The sequence below is a fragment of the Cervus canadensis genome, chromosome 3 (assembly GCF_019320065.1).
Source record: "Cervus canadensis isolate Bull #8, Minnesota chromosome 3, ASM1932006v1, whole genome shotgun sequence".
Taxonomy (NCBI): domain Eukaryota; kingdom Metazoa; phylum Chordata; class Mammalia; order Artiodactyla; family Cervidae; genus Cervus; species Cervus canadensis.
In genome coordinates this window covers 94,473,142-94,493,838 of record NC_057388.1, presented here as the reverse complement: position 1 = coordinate 94,493,838, position 20,697 = coordinate 94,473,142, and positions in this window count along the sequence as shown.

Sequence of the window (20,697 nt, the reverse complement as noted above, 5' to 3'; positions counted from 1 at the left end):
GGTCCACTGGAGGAGGAAATGGCAACCCACTTCAGTATTCTTGCCTGGAGAATCCCATGGACAGAGGAGCCTGGTGGGCTACAGTCCTAAGGGTCACAAAGAGTCAAACACGACTGAGTAGTTAAACACGTATTAAAATTTCAGGAAATTCCTGCAGGGAAGTTCTCTTAAGGATTTACATCCATCTTTAGATTCTTTTCAAAGTTATAATGGTATTCTTGGAGCTGAAATGAAAGGTTGGCTCAAAATACTAATTAATATATTTGCTTTACTATTTTTTCACCAATGGATTTTCCTTCATCAGGAAATTATTAATTGCATATTATACTTCTCCAGCAATCCTTGTGTTATTTCAGCACTCAGAAGCTGTGATATCACAAGCCTCTTGCCCTTTAAAAATTAAGTGGTCTTTATTCATGACTTCCTTGAAAGAAGTTCAAAATCTTATTGCTTATGGTATTTTAATTTTATTTTTCTAGGAGACAGTCATGAGAGCATCTCTCATTGGAAACTTTGGAAGAGATGGCTCTGGGCCCTTGTGATTCAGCACTAGTGAGCTTGATATGAAGTAGAGGCTCTCCACATGTTAGAGAAGGAGTTGCTGACACCAACATGAGGATCATTTTACATGCCTACCAACAGCTTACATTTAATGTAAAAGAGGAAGATAAAATATTTCTGCTCCAGGTAATATTCTACTGCCATTATCTCAAGAATCTGGAATTTTTCTCTAGTCTTTTACCTCAAGACCATAATTTCCTCTTTTACTTTTACCTGATTTTCTGTTGCTGTTTAGTGACTTAGTCTCTAAACATGACTTAGTCTATAAGTCAGGTCCATTTCTTTGCCATCCCATGGATTGTAGCCCACCAGGCTCCTTGGTCCGTGGGATTTCCCAGGCAAGAATCCTGGAGTGGGTTGCCATTTCCTTTTTCAGGGGATCTTTCTGACTATAGAGGTTTGCCCAAAAAGTACTTGACAAGTTGATTGCATTGCTTTAAAAAATACTTTACAATAGTTTGAAGCAATAAAAAAGAAAAAATACTAAAATACAATTCATGTGCAGGCTGGTAAACACAAAGTTTAAATCTTCATTATTTAATTCAGCTTGACTCATCTTAAATAGTGGCTCAACCAAGGCAACTTTGTCCCTTGAGGGACATTTGGTAATATATGGAGATATTTTGTCACAACTAGGAATGGGGAAGGGCAATGCTACTGACATTGGTAGAGGCCAGGGATGTTGCTAAACACCCTACAATGTTCAAGACAGCTCCCTACAACAGAAAAAAAAATCATCCTACCCAAATGCCCAGGTCAAGAAACCCTAATGAACACAGTGACTTTCCCCGGCATTTCCAGTTTTCCTTCCTTACGTCATAGTCCTTTCCTTTCCTGGTCTAGAGCTATCTTGTGGCTCTCAGGTCTTTAAAGAAGCAAGATTCTCTCCAAATGGTTGCCCCAGAGCCCAGCGTCAAACTTGAACTGTAGTAGATGAAGCCTGCTCTTCGAATCTGAAAATTCTTTGGGCAAATTTACCTTGGTAAATACACCTTCAGTTCAGTTCAGTTCAGTCACTCAGTTGTGTCTGACTCTTTGTGACCCCATGGACTGCAGCACGCCAGGCTTCCCTGTCCATCACCAATTCCGGGAGCTTGCTCAAACTCATGTCTATCAAGTTGGTGATGCCATTCAACCATCTCACCCTCTGTTGTCCCTTCTCCTGCCTTCAATCTTTCCCAGAGCATCAGGGTCTTTTCCAGTGAGTCAGTTCTTTGTATCAGGTGGCCAAAGTATTGAAGCTTCAGCTTCAGCATCAGTCCTTCCAATGAATGTTCAGGACTGATTTCCTTTAGGATAGACTCCTTTAGGGTTTAGGGGCAGGAAATACCACTTGGTTTTGAGCCTTGTTTGAAACACTCGGTTATGTATATTTGAACCTGAGATTTAACACACGTAACTGCTGTTCTCACCAAAGATGCACAGTTGTACAACCACCCCCGCCGTTTCTCTGAACAGTATCATCCTAAAGCCCTGTGGGCTTCCAGCTTCTCCACCTAGAGCTCACGTGGCCTTGGAAAGTCAGACAAGCACTCCCTGCTTCATTTCCACATCTGCAAGATAATATAATGAAACTAATAACTATTAACAACAGGGTAGTTTTATGGTCAGATGAAATAATACAAAAGCATTTCCTAATCAGTGAAACAGTAGAATGCTTTTGCCATTATCGTTCTTCTTGCCAGTTCTTCTTCATACCTTACTCCCCTCTGGTTAATCTGTGTAGCCACCCTGATAAGGATGTCACACAGCATGCCAGTCAAACATCTGCCTTTAGCAACAAAACCAGCATATCTGTAACATGAGCTTTTGTTACTCTTGCTCCTACCCATAGAGGCAAAGAATCTATTGATACATAATTACATGTTTTAAAGCATAGAAAAGGGATGAGAAGGGACTTACTTCCCTGGCGGTCCAGTGGTTAAGACTCCCCTTCCAAGGCAGGGAGTATAGGTTCAATCCCTGGTTGGGAGCTAAGATCCCACATGCCTCCTGGCCAAAAAAAAAAACAAAATATAAAACAGAAGTAATATTGCAAAAGGACAGTATTGAAATTGGCCCGTCCACAAACATAAAAATTATAGAAAAAAAAAATTATAGAGATGGTTCAGGATTTTTACTAAAAACACCCAGGGATAGAAAATAAAATGAATCATCACAAAATACCATATTTTCTCTTAGACACAATCTTATGACCTGTGGTTAGGGAATAAAAGAAAAGCCACCATCAAATAAATCTAAGAAAGGACAAAAAATAAACAAAATTCTATAATCTCTGAAACAGAAATTTACTCCAACCCATAGAAAATAAACATAAATGTGTCAGACAGATCAATACATAATATTTGTGTTAGGCTTAACATTTATAAAACTTTTTTATTGATGACTCAGTTAGTTTATGTTATAAAAACACAGCTCATGGAAGTTTGCATTAGCATCTTCATTGTCCCTTAGGATGTTTCTCAAAACTTAGTATAAATAATCCATTTACCTTGGAAGGCCTTGCAATGTTGAGATAGAGTCATTGCTGTATCTAAGCACTTGAAGCTTCCCCAGAGAACTTGAGTTCCCCATTGCCTCTGTCCTCCAGTATTGAATGGGAAAACAAGCCACATAAGGAAAACTATAAGAAAATGAGTGACACAAAGGACAATCCCAGTTCATTGGCTGTGAACATTGGAAGGTATTAATGAGTTGGCTGTTGATGAAAAAGGTCAGGGTTCATTCCAATCCCAAAGAAAGGCAATGCCAAAGAATGCTCAAACTACCACATAATTGCACTCATCTAACATGAGTGAGATGGAGAAGGAGAAGGAAATGGCACCCACTCCAGTACTCTTGCCTGGAAAATCCTGTGGACGGAGGAGCCTGGTAGGCTGCAGTCCTTGGGGTCGCAAAGAGTCAGACACGACCGAGTGACTTCAACTTTCACTTTTCACTTTCATGCATTGGAGAAGGAAATGGCAACCCACTCCAGTGTTCTTGCCTGGAGAATCCCAGGAACGGGGGAGCCTGGTGGGCTGCCATCTATGGGGTCACAGGGGTCACAGGACATGACCGAAGGGACTTAGCAGCAGCAGCAGCACATGCTAGCAAAGTAATGCTCAAAATTCTCCAAGCCAGGCTTCAATAGTACATGAACCATGAACTTCCAGATGTTCAAGCTGGATTTAGAAAAGCCAGAGGAACCAGAGATCAAATTGCCAATATCCGTTGGATCATCAAAAAAGCAAGAGAGTTCCAGAAAAACATCTACTTCTGCTTCATTGACTATGCCAAAAGCTTTGACTGTGTGGATCACAACAAAATGTGGAAAATTCTTCAAGGGATGGGAATACCAGACCACCTGATCTGCCTCCTGAGAAATGTGTATGCAGGTCAAGAAGCAACAGTTAGAACTGGACATGGAACAACAGACTGGTTCCAAATCGGAAAAGGAGTACGTCAAGGCTGTATATTGTCACCCTGCTTATTTAACTTATATGCAGAGTACATCAGGAGAAACACTGGGCTGGATGCAGCACAAGCTGGAATCAAGATTGCCAGGAGAAATATCAATAACCTCAGATATGCAGATGACACCACCCTCATACCAGAAAGCGAAGAACTAAAGAGCCTCTTGATGAAAGTGAAAGAGGAGAGTGAAAAAGCTAGCTTAAAACTCAACATTCAGAAAACTAAGATCATGGCATCTGGCCCCATCCCTTCATGGCAAATAGATGGGGAAACAGTGGAAACAATGACAGACTTCATTCTTGGGAGCTCCAAAATCGCAACAGATGGTGACTGCAGCCATGAAATTAAAAGACACTTGCTCCTTGGAAGAAAAGTTATAGTCAACCTAGACAGCATATTAAAAAGTAGAGACATTACTTTGCCAACAAAGGTCCATCTAGTCCAAGCAATAGTTTTTCCAGTAGTCATGTATGGATGTGAGAGTTGGACTATAAAGAAAGCTGAGCACAGAAGAATTGATGCTTTTGAACTGTGGTGTTGGAGAAGACTCTTGAGAGTGCCTTGGACAGCAAGGAGATCCAACCAGTCCATCCTAAAGGTGATCAGTCCTGAATCTTCACTGGAAGGACTGATGCTGAAACTGAAACTCCAATACTTTGGCCACCTGATGCAAAGAACTGACTCATTGGAAAAGACCCTGATGCTGGGAAAGATTGAAGGTGGGAGAAGGGGATGACAGAGGATGAGATGGTTGGAAGGCGTCACTGACTCAATGAACATGAGTTTGAGTAAACTCCAAGAGTTGGTGATGGACAGGGAGGCCTGGCATGCTGCAGTCCATGGGGTCACAAAGAGTTAGACATGACTGACCGACTGAACTGTTGATGACAGAGCCTTTTGAGCAGCGGGTCTTGAAGACCCATCCTCTCTGCTTATCATGTTGCTCCCCTGAGTTACCTCTCAGACTTTACAGCTGCATGAAACACTGCCTCAGAGACTGCAAAGTGACTGAGTCTATTCACAGCAAGGTGAACCCTGGGTGTCAACTATCCAGCTACCCACATTTGATATCTAGTTGTATTTCCTAGTAAACCACCTTTCAATTTTATAAAATGTGATTCCTTCACACCGTATGTATTGTATGTATAAAGAAGACATTTCAGGATTATTTAGTCAGGAATGTCATATATACACATACTTTGACATGTGTATCCTAAATGGAAAATCCACTCCCCTGCAGCTACAAGCATGTTTTTTGAAATTATTCTTGATGTATATGAAGTGAAGTGTTAGACACTCAGTCGTGTTCAACTCTTTGCGACCCCATGGACTGTAACCCACCAGGCTCCTCTGTCCATGGGATTCTCCAGGCAAGAATACTGGAGTGGGTTGCCATGCCTTCCTCCAGGCAAGAATACTGGGTTGCTATTTCCTTCTCCAGGGGATCTACCCAAACCCAGAGATCGAACCTGAGTCTCCCACATCACAGGCAGATTTTCTTTACTGTCTGATCTACCGAAAGTCAAATACTGTTTCTCAGTATTGTTACTGGAATCAGCACTGACAATTTACTGATGCCTGCTCTTGAACACATATTGTTGTTTAATAGTCCAGTGAGATTTCAGCTCTTCAAGAGGTCATTAGTTGTATCATGGACTCAGCCAAATATGTCAGACTTTGCAAGCTAAATCTCTGCTTCTTAATCCATCCTGTCTGGTCTAGTTCCCTAAGGGTCCATTTCAGCATTTGCTATCACTTGTGGCAGCATGAACTTTGCCTTTTCTATCTTAGGTTCAGGATTGCATAATTGACACCTCAGAGACTCATCTCAAAGATTCATCTCAAGACTCAGAGATTTATCTCAAATCCAGGAATGTGCCTGAAAATTCAAGTGCTGCCAAAGCTGAGTAATGGTCCCTGGTACTAGGATCCACATGCTGCTGCTAAGTCACTTCAGTCGTGTCCAACTCTGTGCGACCCCATAGATGGCAGCCCACCAGGCTCCCCCATCCCTGGGATTCTCCAGGCAAGAATACTGGAGTGGGTTGCCATTTCCTTCTCCAATGCATGAAAGTGAAAAGTGAAAGTAAAGTTGCCCAGTCGTGTCTGACTCTTCGCGACCCCATGGACTGCAGCCCACTAGGCCCCTCCATCCACGGGATTTTCCAGGCAAGAGTACTGGAGTGGGGTGCCATTGTCTTCTCCAGGATCCACATAGGTATGAATTAATAAAAGGAAAATCAGCATATTTTCCAACTGGTTGTATTTTGCTTATAACAATATATTTGTTTCTATAAACCAAGGTAATAACAATAAATTATCCTCTAATAATTAAATATAAAGTGAAACATAATTCAGAAGAAGGAAGAAATCCACACATCTCAATAAATTCTCACAAATCTCTGCAGTAGGTCAGGATCTTCCCATGTCTCTAAATATCTCTGTTTGGTCAAATTATCTTACCATCTTCCTAAAATGGCCAAGGCTGTCTAAGCTCAAATGACTCCCATTCTAAAAATGAATCTAGATCCTATGAAGTGGTGGTACCTAGGCTCTAGCACTGTATTTGACAACTCAAGTTGTGTGCCCAGCCCAGACATTGTGACCATCCAGATTCACAGCCATCCCCGTTCACCCATCCACAAGTATACACAGCATGGTCTGTATGCTGCCCCCAGGCCCAGCTTTGACCTTGGACATCATCAACACTTGCTGCCTGAAACTCAGTGCTGATACCCAAGCATTAATCTGCGAGTGCTTAATTGGGACATGAAGAACAGGGTTCTTTGAAGCCTCATCTCTCTCTTTTTAAAGGTATTTGAACCAAAAGCAAATATATCCATTCATATTTTTTCATAAAGTTTTTACTGAGTTTGTTACAATATTGCTTTTGTTGTTTATGTTCTGGGTTTTTGGCCATGAGGCATGTGGGATCTTAGTTCCTTGACCAGGGATCGAACCCGTGCACCCCATGAATTGGAAAGCAAAGTCCCAATTACAGGACCATCAGGAAGTCCACCTTGAAACTTCATTTTGAAACTATTTACATATAAGGGTCTTAATTCTTCATGACGTGGAATCTAACTGAGGCATGGACGCATGCTCAGTCATTCACTTGTGTCCGACTATTTTGCGACCCCATGAACTGTAGCCTGCGAGGCTCCTCTATCCTTGGGATTCTCCAAGCAAGAATACTGGAGTGGGTTGCCATGCCTTCCTCCAGGGGATCTTCCCAACCCAGGGATCTAATCTGTGCCTCCTACATTGGCAGGCGAATTCTTTGCCACTGAGCCACCAATATCATCTAAATAAAAACTTGACTGTAGCAAGAGAAATAGGAAACACAGTTTCATACTCATTAGACTTTCTGTGTGATATTAGTGCCATCTTAGCACTGCCTTGTTTTTACCACATTGTCAATAGTATTCCATAGGTCATTCTTTCGTCTCCCTCAGGAAAACCCCCACAGCATATTTAGCAATCCACAATATTGCCAGGACTTGCCCTGGCTGTTCATGTACACCTCCCTACTAGCTGAGCCCGCCCAACTCCTGATTCTGCTAAGTCTATACCCACCTTGGCCTTTGCAATTGCTCTTCCTTCTTCCTGGAATGCTCTCCCTACAGAAGCTTCAGTGGCTCACTCTTTCTCATCCAAGTTTCAACTCAAATATTCTGCTTCAAAGAGGCTGCCTTTCATCACCCTACTTAGCAAACTTTGCCCCCCTCCAACAACATTCACTATTATAACACCCTTTTCTTGTTTCTTCATAGCACTAAATACTACCTAAATTAACTTACTAATTTACTTGTTTATTATCCCCCACTAGACTATTTATCTACCTGAGAACAGAAATCTTGTCTGTTTAGTTACCACTTCCTTCTCAATTTCCCAAACAGTGTCAGGCACTGAATAAATATTTATTGAATTAACTACTTGTTGTAAATTCATATGTTTGAATATCTGATAGAACTATGTCTACCTCATCACTCTTTCTTGTCACCTGCTTTTATAATATTTTTTTATTGCAATGACTGCAACTCATTTAACTGAATTGGACATAAGCTCTACTCTAGATATTGAACATATCTAGATATGCTCTAGATATTAGATATCTGCTCTAGATATTAGATATTGTCACCCTGCTTATTTAATTTATATGCAGAGTACATCATGTGAAATACCAGGCTGAATGAAGCTCAAGATGCAATCAAGATTGCTGGGAGAAATATCAATAACCTCAGATATGCAGATGACATCATCCTTATGGCAGAAAGCAAAGATGTATTTAAAGAGCCCCTTGATGAAGGTGAAAGAGGAGAGTGAAAAAGCTAGCATAAGACTCAGCATTCAAAAAAAGAAGATTATGGCATCTGGTCCCATCACTTCATGGCAAATAGATGGGGAAACAATGGAAACAGTTAGAGACTATTTTCTTGGGCTCCAAAATCACTGTGGGTGGTGACTGCTGCCCTGAAATTAAAAAACACTTCTCCTTGAAAGAAAAGTAATAACAAACCTAGACAGCATATTAAAAAGCAGAGATATTACTTTGCTGACAGAGGTCCAGATAATCAAAGCTATGGTTTTTCCAGTAGCTTTTCCAGAGGTTTTTCCATACCTCTCATGTACAGGTATGAGAGTTGGACAATAAAAAAGGCTGAGCGCTGAAGAATTGATGCCTTCAAACTGTGGTTCCAGAGAAGACTCTTGAGAGTCCCTTGGACTGCAAGGAGATCAAACCAGTCAATCCTAAAGCAAATCAGTCCTGAATATTCATTGGAAGGACTGATGCTGAAGCTGAAACTCCAATACTTTGGCCATCTGATGTGAAGAGCCCACTCTTTGGAAAAGACCCTGATGCTGGGAAAGATTGAAGGCAGGGCATGGCAGAGGATGAGGTGGCTGGATGGCATCACCAACTCAATGGACATGAGTCTGAGCAAACTCCAGGAAATGGTGAAAGACAGAGAGGCCTGACATACTGCAGTCCATGGGTTCACAAAGACTTGGACACAACTGAACAACAACAGTAACAACTACTCAGATATATGACTTAATAAAGCTAATTTTATTTTCCTGATTCTTAAGTTAATATTTGTTGATAAAAAACTTAGAAAATATGGGAAAATATATGGAAGAAAGCAAGCAAGATATCAACCATACTCCCATAACTCAGAGAATGATATGATTAATATTTGATTCCTTCTAGTTTTTTATATGCATACACACACACAGTTAACAGTTCTGCACCCAGTTCTATTGTACATGGAGAAGAGACTGGGGGAGTGTGAGAGGGGTTTCTCCACACCAACAAGAAACGTTCAGATACCAGCTGGATGTCCTACAGTTCAACCCAATTATGACACTATCTAAAATGGCAACCCACTCCAGTATTCTCGCCTGGAGAATCCCATGGACAGAGGAGCCTGGAAGGCTACAATCCATGGGATTGAGAGAGTCAGAAACAATTTAACGACTAAACCACCAAGCCACCAACCACCACTGGGGGATAGCATCAGATTCCAGAGGCTAAGGGGTCAGTCCTACAACCCTGCCCCTCCCCCCTCAGTTTCAGATGCTAGTCACAAGCCCAGGTTGTTATCTGTGCCTCTGAAATTTCCATCCCTCTAATCACATGGTCGGTTCTACTGGCAACCAGCCCCCATCCTTAGATGGGATCCCAAAGTTATTTTATTAAAATAACCTGTAAAATTCACCTTTATAGCTCTCACCCCTTAGGAGATTCTAAAGGTTTTAGGAGCTTTGTGTCAGAGACAAAGACCTAACATATATTTCTAATGATAAGTCACGATGGCACCATGATACTCTTTTCAGCAATCTATTTATTTATTTATTTTTGGCTGTGCTGGGTCTTCACTGCTTCGTGGGCCCTTCTCCAGTTGCAGCGAGCCGGGGCTTCTCACTGCGGTGGCTTCTCTAGTTGCAGAGCACGGGCTCTAGGGTGTGCAGGCTTCAGTAGCTGTGGCACATGGGCTCAACAGTCGTAGCTCCCTGGTTCTAGAGCACAGGTTCAATAGCTGTGGCACATGGGCTTAGTTGCTCTGAGGCATGGACTGAACCTTTATCTCCTGCATTGGCAGGTGGATTCTTTATCACTGGGCTATGAAGGAAGCCCCCGAAATACTCTTATAAATCCATTTTTGTATGTTTTTATTATCTCAAATTTAACATGCATACCATAGTTCCCCAGTACTGCTGAACACTGTCAGTGCTTACCTATGGGAAAGTAAGTGGCGTGGTTTAAGAGAGAGATCAGAGACTGTAAGAAAGGCTATTTTCACTTTTTTATTCTATGTGCAGTGATGGTTCCTTAAAAATTTAAAAACAGGCATACATTCACATAGTACTTTTGTAAATGGAAATTGAAGAACATGGCCCTACTAAGATCATGCTCTGGTAGCTCAGATGGTAAAGAGGCTGCCTGTAATTCAGGAGGCCCCAGGCTCGATCCCTGGGTCAGTAAGAACCCCTGTAGAAGGGAATGCCAACCCACTTCAGTATTCTTGCCTGGGAAATCCCATGGACAGAGGAGCCTGCAGGGCTACGGTCTGTGGGGTTGCAAAGAGTTAAACATGACTGAGTGACTTTCACTTTACTTAAGATTATTCTTTTTATGTGTTATTTTGAAGCAACCTCAAAATTCGTTCTGAAAACTCTTTAGGCCTGTTTCTTGGCATTATCTTGGCTCATCACCATGCAAAATTGAGGTGACTATTCAGACACAAATCTTGGTTAACTAAGGTCTTTAATTATGCTAAGAGAATTCACCTATGTATTAATTCATGAAATATTTGTTGAGCACCTACTATGAGCCTGTGAAGTGAAAATATTTCCTGCCATATCAGTAGGCAAGAAATTTCACAACCGTCAGTGATTTCTGGCTTCCAAATGTGAGTGTATGTGCCCTGTGCTAAGTCACTTCAGTCCTTCCAACTCTTCACGTTTCCTGCATTGGCAGGCGGGCTCTTTACCACTAGCACCACCTGGGAAGCCAGGCAAAATGTTAATGAGGCCTCCTCAAACTGTGATCCAGCAGATGCTGCAACCCTCTACATTGATTGCCGAGGAGCTGGGGCAATGCAAGAAGCAAAGTTAACAAAGAAACAGGATTGGCCTCAGATAGCTGAGATATACATGAAAGGAATGAATTCAGTGAGCCCAGAGACTTGCATCTTCCCATACATAGAATGCTAAATTCCTTAACTTCATCCTTGATTGTTCACACTGCCTGCTCCCTTTGTTGCAAACTCATATATAGCCTGACTTCCCCTCCTGCCTCCTTGGAGCAGTTTTCTCAGAGCTACTGAGATGCTGTCTCCTGGGCTCAGAGTCCTAAACATTCCCACCAAATAAAATAGCTCTCTATTTTCATGTTGTGACTATATTTTTTAGTCAACAAGCCAGTGTAGTGATAAATATCTGGTATATACCTTACAGCAAGATAGACAAGATTCTTATCCTCATTAGGCCTACTTTCTAATGCAAAAAGCAGACAATAAATAGGTATCATTCAGGATAGGCTAGATTATTCTGCAGTAATATACAACTCGTTGATATTGCTTATCTACCACACACTGGCAGGGGAATCTGCTTCTCATAGTTATTCAAGAACTCAAGCTGAGGGTTTCTACCCTACTGGAAAAAGAACATCAGAGGAGCCCCCAATGGCAATTAAATGTTTGTGGGAATTCTCTGACTGTCCAATGGTTAGGACTCTGCACTTTCACTGCTGAGGGCCTAGAACTGAGAGATCTCCTATGCCGTGCTGCCTGGCCAAAAAAAAAAAAAAAAAAAAAAAAAACTCCTAAGGCCCAGAAGTGGCATATCACTTGTATTCCTGGCTCATTTGCCAGAACAGTCACATAGCCCTACCGAATCACTAGGGTGCCAGAAAGTGCTCCAACAGCGGAAGACTGAGCAGGAAGATCAATGACTGCCACAGTCACCCCCGCTCGTCAGATATTAGGTTTGCTTTTCTTCCCATGTGCAAAATATACTCATATTCTCTTCCAGAGAAATGACAAAAAAGTTCATCCTATCACAACATCAAGGTCAAAGTCCAGGATCTGACAGTAGTCAAGCCTAGATCTGTATCTCCTCTGGATCTGGACACACATGAAGAAAAGTCTGCGCCACACCCCTTACCTAATGACAGAGGAGAAACTGGATAACTGCCATAAACACTCCCATTTGAAATGGAGAAAAACGGGATAGAGATAGTAATCAGTGTCCGGCAACTGTGGAATCCTACCAGGCAGACACTGCAAGGGTGTTGCCTCCTAGTCTTTCCACTAGGGTGGGGGATGTTCTGATCCTACACTCCCCTCCCCCACTGCATTGTTTTTCTCAGATCCTTAGCTTCATCTTCTACCTTCTAGAGAAGTTCTTTTCCTTCATTCCCCTGTGCCCTATAGACGTTGTTCAGTCGCTCAGTCATGTCCAACTCTTTGCGACCCCATGGACTACCGATTGCCAGGCTTCCCTGTCCATCACCATCTCCTGGAGCTTGCTCAAACTCGTGTCCGTTGAGTCCAAGATGCCATTCAGCCATCTCATCCTCTGTCATCCCCTCCTCCTCCTGCCTTCAATCTTTCCCAGCATCAGGGTCTTTTCTAAGGAGTCAGCTGCTTGCATCAGGTGGCCAAAGTAATGGAGCTTCAGTTTTAGCATCAGTCCTTTCAGTGAATAATCAGGACTGATTTCCTTTAGGATGGACTGGTTTGATCTCCTTGCAGTCCAAGGGACTCTCAAGAGTCTTCTCCAACACCACAATTCAAAAAGCATCAATTCTTTAGCGCTCAACCTTCTTTACAGTCCAACTCTCATTTCTATACATGACACCAGAACAACATAACTTTGACTATACAGACCTTTGTTGGCAAAGTAATGTCTCTGCTTTTTAATATGCTGTCCAGGTTTGTCATAGCTTTTTCTCCAGGAGCATGTGTCTTTTCATTTCACTGCTATCACCATCTGCCTTGATTTTGGAGCCTAAGAAAGTAAAGTCTGTCATTTGTTTCATTTCCCCATCTATTTCCCATGAAGTGATGGGACCAGATGCCATGATCTTAGTTTTCTGAACGTTGAGTTTTAAGACAACTTTTTCACTCTCCTCTTTCACTTTCATCAAGAGGCTCTTTAGTTCCTCTTCACTTTCTGCCGTAACAGTGGTATCATCTGCGTATCTGAGGTTATTGATATTTCTCCTGGCAATCTTGATTCCAGCTTGTGCTTCTTCCAGCCCAGCATTTCTCATGACGTACTCTGCATATAAGTTAAATAAACAGGGTGACAATATACAGCCTTGACATACTCCTTTCCCGATTTGGAACCAGTCAGTTTTTCCATGTCCAGTTCTAATTGTTGCTTCCTGACCTGCATACAGGTTTCTCAACAGGCAGGTCAGGTGGTCTAATATTCCCATCTCTTTCAGAATTTTCCACAGTTTATTGTGATCCACACAATCGAAGGCTTTGGTGTAGTCAATAAAGCAGAAATATATGTTTTTCTGGAACTCTCTTGCTTTTTCGATGATCCAGCAGATGTTGGCAATTTGATCTCTCGTTCCTCTGCCTTTTCTAAAACCAACTTGAACATCTGGAAGTTCACGGTTCCCGTATTGCTGAAGCCTGGCTTGGAGAATTTTGAGCGTTACTTTACTAGCGTGTGAGATGAGTGCAATTGTGCAGTAGTTTGAGCATTCTTTGGGATTGGAATGAAAACTGACCTTTTCCAGTCCTGTGGCCACTGCTGAGTTTTCCAAATTTGCTGGCATGTTTTTTGTGTAGCACTTTCACAGCATCATCTTTCAGGATTTGAAATAGCTCAACTGGAATTCCATCACATCCACTAGCTTTGTTCATAGTGATGCTTTCTAAGGCCCACTTGACTTCACATTCCAGGATGTCTGGCTCTAGGTCAGTGATAACACCACTGTGATTATCTGGGTCGTGAAAATCTTTTTTGTACAGTTCTTCTGTGTATTCTTGCCCTTCTTAATATCTTCTGCTTCTGTTAGGTCCCTATCATTTCTGTCATTTATCGAACCCATCTTTGCGTGAAATGTTTCCTTGGTATCTCTAATTTTCTTGAAGAGATCTCTAGTCTTTCCCATTCTGTTGTTTTCCTCTATTTCTTTGCATTGATCGCTGAGGAAGGCTTTCTTATCTCTCCTGGCTATTCTTTGGAACTCTGCATTCAAATGGAAATATCTTTCCTTTTTCCTTTTGCTTTTCACTTCTCTTCTTTTCACAGCTATTTGTAAGGCCTTCTCAGACAATCATTTTGCCTTTTGTCATTTCTTTTCCATGGGGATGGTCTTGATCCCTGTCTCCTGTACGGTGTCACAAACCTCCATCCGTAGTTCATCAGGCACTCTATCAGATCTAGTCCCTTCAATCTTTTTCCTCACTTCCACTGTATAATTGTAAGGAATTTGGTTTAGGCTATACCTGAATGGTCTAGTGGTTTTCCCTACTTCAATTTAAGTCTGAATTTGGCAATAAGGAGTTCATGATCTGAGCCACAGTCAGCTCCTGGTCTTGTTTTTGCTGACTGTATAGAGCTTCTCCATCTTTGGCTGCAAAGAATATAATCAATCTGATTTTGGTGTCAATCATCTGGTGATGTCCATGTGTAGAGTCTTCTCTTGTGTTGTTGGAAGAGGGTGTTTGCTATGATCAGTGCGTTCTCTTGGCAAAACTCTATTAGCCTTTGTCCTGCTTCATTCTATACTCCAAAGCCAAATTTGCCTGTTACTCCAGGTGTTTTTTGACTTCCTACTTTTGCATTCCAGTCTCCTATAATGAGAAGGACATCTTTTTGGGGTGTTAGTTCTAAAACGTCTTGTAGGTCTTCAAAGAACCATTCAACTTTGGCTTCTTCAGCATAACTGGTTGGGGCATAGGCTTGGATTACCATGATACTGAATGGTTTCCCTTGGAAACGAACAGAGATCATTCTGTCGTTTTTGAGATTGCATCTAAGTACTGCATTTTGGACTCTTTTGTTGACCATGATGGCTACTCCATTTCTTCAAAGGGATTCCTGCCCACAGTAGTAGATATAATGGTCATCTGAGTTAAATTCACCCATTCCAGTCCATTTTAGTTCGCTGATTCCTAGAATGTCGACATTCACTCTTGCCATCTCCTGTTTGACCACTTCCAATTTGCCTTGATTCATGGACCTAACATTCCAGGTTCCTATGCAATATTGCTCTTTATAGCATCGGACCTTGCTTCTATCACCAGTCATATCCACAACTGAGTATTGTTTTTGCTTTGGCTCCAACCCTTCATTCTTTCTGGAGTTATTTCTCCACTGATCTCCATTAGCATATTGGGCACCTACCGACCTGGGGAGTTCCTCTTTCGGTATCCTATCAATTTGTCTTTTCCAACTGTTCATGGGGTTCTCAAGGCAAGAATGCTGAAGTGGTTTGCCATTCCCTTCTGCAGTGGACCACATTCTGTCAGACCTCTCCACTATGACCCGACCATCTTGGGTGGCCCCACACGGCATGGCTTAGTTTCATTGAGTTAGACAAGACTGTGGTCCTGTGATCAGATTGGCCAGTTTTCTGTGATTATGGTTTTAGTGTGTCTGCCCGCTGATGCCCTCTTGCAACACCTACCATCTTACTTGGGTTTCTCTTACCTTGGACGTGGGGTATCTCTTCACAGCTGCCCCTCCTGACCTTGAATGTGGAGTAGCTCCTCTCAGCCCTCCTGCCCCACAACTTATGGGATATAGCAAAGCAGTTATAGTGGGATTGTTTATAGATATAAATTCATACATCATGTAAAAAGAGAGATCTCAAACAACCTAATCTTGGAGGGCATTGAAAAGTGAAAGTGAAGTCACTCATTCATGTCCAACTCTTTGCAACCCCATGAACTGTAGCCTACCAGGCTCCTCCTCCCATGAGATTTTCCAGGCAAGAGTACTGGAGTGGGTTGCCATTCCCTTTTCCAGGAGATTTTCCCAATCCAGGGTTCGAACCCTGGTCTCCAGCATTGTAGGTGGACACTTTACAGTCTGAGCCACCAGGGAAGTCAGTTAATTTTTGCCATACGTCAACTTGAATCGGCTATCGTTATACATGTGTTCCCTCCAAAATATGTGGAAATTAAACAACACAATTCTGAACAACCAGTGGACCAAAGAAGAAATCAAAAAGGAAATTTAAAAATATCTTGAAACCAATGAAAATGGAAACACAACATACCACAAAATATGGGATATAGCAAAGCAGTTATATGGAGGACATTATGCAAGGTGAAATAAGTCAGATGGAGAAAGATAAGTACTGTATGGTCTCATTTAAATGTGGAATCTGAAAAATCCAAACTCACAGAAACAGTAGATGGGTGGTTACCAGAGGCTGTGAGGTGGGGGAAATGGGTGAAAGCGGTCAAAGAGTACCAAATTCTAGTTACAAGATGAATAAGTTCTGGAAAATCTAATGCACAGCATGGTGACTATACTTAACAATACTGTACTGTATACTTGAAAAATGCTGAGAGAGTAAATCTTCCAAATTCTCACCACAAGAAAAAAAGTAACTATGAGGTGACGGTTGTGTTAACTATCCTTGTTGAGGTAATAATTTTGCAATATATACATATGAAATCATCATGCTGTATATGATACACCTATTCAATGTCATGTGAATTATATCACAGTAAAGCTGGAAAGAAAATAAATAAAAACATGTCCTTCACCGCCCCAACACCCCCACCTCACCCTCACCAGGCAACACATAAAAATAGTTACCAACGCATGCCACCAGCTTTCCATTTCCCATTCTCTTCCACCAGAGCCACAAGTTTACAGCATACATTATCTGCCTTCCATGCCTCACTATTCTATCACAGAAGGTTGTTTTGCCAAATGTTTCTTTTTTGCGAATATGAATCACCATCCATATGGTTTCCAATATCATTTCCTTTGTTGTGTGCCACCTAGCCCCTAAACCAATGCCACCTAATGAAGATTTTTGTTCTAGTAATAGCCCACCGCTCTTAGCCAAGATTGGCTCAGTGTTGCTGCAGTCATAAACACTACAATCTCAGTGGCTTGAAACAACGAAAGTTTAATTACAATTTTATTCATTCTGGGGTGGCAGGGGAGTTCTGCTCACTGCAGTCGCTCGGGAACATGGCTGACTGCAGCCACTGTTTCGAATGTTGCTGGTTGCTGCGGGAGAGAGAATAGGGCCCTCTGAAGGGTCTCGCATTGGCAAGCCTGGAGGTGACTCATGTTACTTCTGCTCATAACTAATAGGCCCAAATTAGTTACATGACATTATCCAACCACACGGAAGCCAGGAAGAGCAATTCTCTCTTGTGCCTGGGATGCCAAATGAAAAGAAAAATTGCTGAATGCCTGCCAAAACAGGTAAGCAAAAAGCAATGAAAATATTTGTGATAAGTGAGCTAAAAAAAAAAAAAAAAAAGGTAGGTATAGGCTAGACACAATTGAGGGACCTATTTAAAGTGGATAGTCTGGGAGGCCTCTCTGAAGAAGTAACATTTGCATTGAGACCTCCAAGTGAGCATAAATTAAGACAACATTCCAGACAGGAAGCAACAAGCTTAACAGTCATAGGGTGGAGTAGGCTTGATTTTTTCTGAAACTGCCAGAAGATGAGATCTATGAGAAACAAAAAAAGTAAAGGGATGCAAGGGGAGTGTTATGGATGGGAGAAACCATCAGGGTCAAATCACAGAGAACCCTGAATGCCATAGCAAATAAATAGAATTTTATCCTAAAATGCAATTGGAAGTCATTGAAAGGTCTTAAGATAAGAAATGCATGTTTGATTTATGTTTAAAAAAGTAACTGGCTCTGTGGTAAATTACTCGGAAAAGGGTGAGAGTGAAAATGGGGATGCCAGCTGGGACGCGATTGTAGCAGTGCAAGAGATGACAGGGTTAGGAAGGGCCATAGTGGGGTAGTCAGCAGGGAAGATGCCAAGAAGTGAACCACTTAAGATATATTTTGCAGAGCTTACTGATGGATGAAATAAAAGAAAGGCTGGGAGCGGCAGGAGCTACCTATGACTCGCACTGTCAAGGATGAACAAAGCAGGACATTAGTTAATGTGGTAAGAAAAGATTTTTATTAGTAATAACTACTGCTGTAAGGAAAAAAGGGTCCAACATGAACCAAACAAAACTTCAATCTGTACAGAGATGAATAGGTGTTTTAAAGGGAGAATCAGGAAAAGGCGGGGGAGTCAAGTCAGGGAAGTAAAAAATTACAAAAGATTAGTGTCAAGGTGTCTGAGTCTTTCAATCCCATGCACTATAGCCCGCCAGGCTGCTCTGTCCATGGAATTTCCCAGGCAAGAATACTGGAGTGGGTAGCCATTTGACAACCCACTCCAGTATTCATGCCTGGAGAATCCCAAGGACAGAGGAGCCTGGCGGGTACAGTCCTTAGGGTAACGAAGAGTCAGACTCAACTGAAGTGACTTAGCACACAGGTATGCAGTCAGTGTCAATGCAATTAGGCCAGCTGTGTCTGCTAGTGGTGATGACTGGACTTAGGATTCTACCCTCTTGCAGAAGCTGGGAGAGAGAGGTCCCAGTCTTGGGTGTTGACTGAAATAAACAGGAGCTTTGGCACCCTTGAATTTTCTCATGCAGGCACTTTAAGAGGACTGGGATTATTTTAGGATGTGGCCTCGAGAGGACCTATGTTCCTATTTGTTCAAGTCTTTATAGACAGAGGTTGAAGCCTCTGTCTATAGGCTTCAAGTCAAGAGGGCTCATAGGAGTCTGACTATAGTTTAGTCGAGGAGAGAAAATTTGTTGCTATGTTTTTGGTTTTAGTGACAGGGTGCTTGGTGATGTCATTCACAGAGAAGGGATGGTCTAGGGGACAACTAAATTTAGAATACAGAAGAGACCAAATCCTATTTTGAACATATTAAGTCTGAAACATTCAAATGAGTAAGAAGTTAAATAGCAGAATGGATCACATAAGAGAAGTCTGGGCTAGAGAAATAAATCAAGCGCTTTCAGCAGGATGTAACTCAGAGATCACACAGAGATCACTCAGAGAGTTAGAAAAGACATATAGGAACTTCCGGAGTTACCCAACAAACTCATTTCTGAGATTTGTTTCCAGAAATGTATCATTGTTAGGTATGTGAACTTGTCTTTCTAATTGTCAGAAAGGAAAATTAACAGAATAACAATCAAGGTAGCTATTAAATATTTGGAGATTTTTTCTATTTTTCTTTTGGTTTGAATCCTATCTCTATTTGCTATTGCTAAATCATAGGTCTTCCTGGGTGGTGTGAGTGGCAAAGAACCCACCTGCCAACTCAGGAGAGGTGGGTTCCATCCCTTGTTTGGGAAGATCCCTTGGAGGAGGGCACAGCAACCCACTCCAGTATTCATGCCTGGAGAATCCCGTGGACAGAGGAGTCTGGCAGGCCACACGCCATGGGGTTGCAAAGAGTTGGACACAACTGAAGTGATTTAGCCATACACGCACAAATCATAGGTGATATATATGCATGTATTGAACACTGTTCTCATACCCACTTAACATACATGGAAAACTGTACAGAGAAGGGTTAAATAACTTGCCTGAGGTGACACAAAATTAATATAGTTTGGGTCCTTTATTAAAACTAAGCATTCTGGTTCCAGTATGTTTTCTGATCCCCTATACTATACAGCAAGCCTAGAAAAATAGCTTGGTTTATCATTTATCCGTTTCAGTTCAGTCCAGTTCAGTTGCTCAGTTATGTCTGATTCTGCGACACCATGAACCGCAGTACGCCAGGTCTCCCTCTCCATCACCAACTCCCGGAGTTTACCCAAACCCATGTCCACTGAGTAGGTGATGCCATCCAACCATCTCATCCTCTGTCAGTCCCTTCTCCTCCTGGCTTCAATCTTTCCCAGAATCAGGGTCTTTTCAAATGAGTCAGCTCTTTGCATCAGGTGGCCAAAGTATTGGAGTTTCAGCTTCAACATCAGTCCTACTAATGAACACCCAGGACTGATCTCCTTTAGGATGGACCGGTTGGATCTCCTTAAGTCTAAGGGACTCTCAAGAGTCTTCTCCAACACTGCAGTTCAAAAGCATCAATTCTTCAGTGCTCAGTTTTCTTTATAGTCCAAGCTCACATCCATACATGTCCACTGGAAAAACCATAGCCTTGACTAGATGGACCTTTGTTGACAAACTAATGTCTCTGCTTTTCAATATGCTGTCTAGGTTGGTCATAACTTTCCTTCCAAAGAGTAAGCGTCTTTTAATTTCATGGCTGCAATCACCATCTACAGTGATTTTGGAGCCCAGAAAAATCAGGTCAGCCACTGTTTCCCCATCGATTTGCCATGAAGTGATGGGACCGGATGCCATGATCTTAGTTTTCTGACTGTTGAGCTTTTTTTTGTTTGTTTGTTTTTCTTTATTTTTTTATTTTGAATGTTGAACTTTAAGCCAACTTTTTCACTCTCCTCTTTCACTTTCATCAAGAGGCTCTTTAGTTCCTCTTCACTTTCTGCGATAAGGGTGGTGTCATCTGCATATCTGAGGTTATTGACATTTCTCCTGGCAATCTTGATTCCAGCTTGTGCTTCCTCCAAGCCAGCGTTTCTCATGATGTACTCTGCATATAAGTTAAAT